The sequence below is a fragment of the Coffea eugenioides genome, chromosome 7, assembly GCF_003713205.1.
Source record: "Coffea eugenioides isolate CCC68of chromosome 7, Ceug_1.0, whole genome shotgun sequence".
Taxonomy (NCBI): domain Eukaryota; kingdom Viridiplantae; phylum Streptophyta; class Magnoliopsida; order Gentianales; family Rubiaceae; genus Coffea; species Coffea eugenioides.
In genome coordinates, this window is record NC_040041.1 from 20,232,585 (window position 1) to 20,235,062 (window position 2,478).

Here is a 2,478-nt window from a genome sequence, read left to right on the forward strand (position 1 = left end):
CCAAATCTTGAGTTTCAACCGATTAATTTGCAAACTACTCCATAAAACTTACTTCCCAAGTAGTTTTCAAGGTATTTGTGGAGTTATTTTTGGAGGACAAAGCCTAAGCTACCATCTTTCTTAGGGAGATAAGATAAATTGTCAAGAAACTCCTTCTTTACTTCAATTATGGGCAATTTGTGGTTATAGTTGTTGAATTAGTAATTTTGTGAGAGAATTATATGGGTTGAAGTAGGTTTATGAAAATTTCAGTTTCTTGGTGAATTTTCTGCCCTAATATGAAGATTAATGATTAGTTATGGTTTGATAGCTTTGATATGTGAAATAGCTAGTGTTTAAATGTTAGTTTACTTGGCCTAAAGAAATTTTTGGTTTGTAAGCATAAATTCCAGCTTGGATGAAAACCTGCCTTGCTTCTGCCCGGTTCTATTTCACCATGTTAGAGGCCGAACTAACTTTAGCACAAAACATGAAAGTTGTAGAGAATGATTTTTATAGTTGGCTACAAACTTTCAGCCCGATCGGAGTACTGTAGAATGTGAAATGACCGAAATACCCTTGACTGCCCATGAGCCCTGTTTCGCGCCCAGATTTCTATTTTCGTGGAAATTTCCATTTTTGACCATGGAAATGCATGATTTGGCTTTGGAGGTCTCATAAGAAATGTAGGTATATGTCTTGGCTTCGAAACGCCATAAGATTCGTTTCAATCCGATAAGGGTAGGTTCAGTTATGGATATTGTACCGAAAGGTGTATTTGTTAGTTTATGATGTGTATGTGGTTGATTTGAGATGAATTGGTGTTGCTTGTAGGATGGAAAAGTAAGGAAATTAAGGGGAAATGCTGTCCGATCTTTGAAAGCATTTGATTGCTTTGAGTTTGAGTTGAAGGCCTTGGACTTGATCGAGAAAATTGTCTATGATGGATGAGGATTATGAGCCGTGGTTGGTGAGTGACCCTAAACTATTTCCAAATCTACTTATGAACTGTTTCCTGCATTCTTTATTCAATTGCATATCATGCGTGCTTGCATGGGAGTTCATGGTATGTTTTGGCTTCAATGAGTTCTTGGGGAGTCTTGTGCTGAACACCAACGTCTCTATCACTTGTTTATGTTCGTTTGGAGCTCAAAAAGGGGCTCCATCTTACTGTTCAACGTTAAATTATCTATTTGAGCGTTGGATGTTTAAGTGCAATGATTTCACTGGCTCACCAAAGCAAAAATACATACATTTGATCTCGAAATCATGACATCATCGAAATGCATTGTTGTGAAATATATTTGATTACTGATTTTACTGGTTACTCGCTGAGCTTCTAACTCACCCCAAAACTATTTTATTCCCCTCCACAGGGCTCGAGGCGAAGGAAGTGCTTGTAGTACTTATTCATGTGGCTGGATGGATTATCTCCTGTATAGTTTGAGTTTTAGATTTCTCTTGTGTAATAGTTGGGTTTGTATGAATGTTTGGACTTGAATGGATGTACGTGTACGTTCCACGCTTGGGAATTAGTTTCCTGCGTATGTGATATGTAATTCTTGGAGAATTTGATGCAATATTTGAGATTTATATTGTAATTTGTTTAAGGATTATAGTGAGTGAGTGAGTCCCGGCGAGAGTTGGGCAGGCGGTCAGCCGAACCCTTTGGTTCGCTTTAGGGGGAGGTGGGGCTGTTACATGGAAGCACTCACCAAAGGTCTAGTGCCTCTCAAAAGTCACGTTCAGATCCAACTCCTTGGTTGGAGTCCAAATCTGTGATAAAAGATTATTTGCGAATGTAAAACTCTCTAGAGTTCGAAATATAGGAGTTTCGCTTCAATAAAATCAAGTAAATGAAATTCGCTTAAGTAGTATTCAAGATACTGATCAAATTCCGAAAAGGTCATGCTCGCTCTTAAAACTTTGAAACTTTGAATCAATTATACTTTGAAATACCATTTGAGTCGAAGAAATGGAGAAAACGTATTTCTATTAGTCGTAACTTTCATTTTTCCAAGGATATAAGTTTCGGCCGAATTCTAACCCATATACCTTGATAAGAGAATACGTAAATTGTGAGAACCCGTATTTTCCCTTAATGTTTTTCCTAGGGTTTTTCCCCTTTAATTGCATGTTTTCTGCATTTTCTGGCTTAGAAAAATTTTCCTGGTGGATTTTATGCGTTATTATAGTTTTTAGATGTTCGAGCGCGCTTTTACTTTCCCGAAACGTATTAGATCGACGTGACCTGATCCGTAGTCCTGGCGAGAGCTGGTCAGGCAGTCCGCTAACCCCTTTGGTTCGCCTTAGGGGAAAGTGGGGCTGTTACATAAATATCCTAGATTGCTCAAGTGGTATTCGTCCTCAAATCCTTACCTAGTCCTCGAGTGCAAATTTGGGCAACACGCCCTTTATATTTACCTATTTTCCAGCCATTTATGGCTTCATTCTTTTTCTCAATCAGCCCCAAAGTCATACACAAAAATCATCTCATTA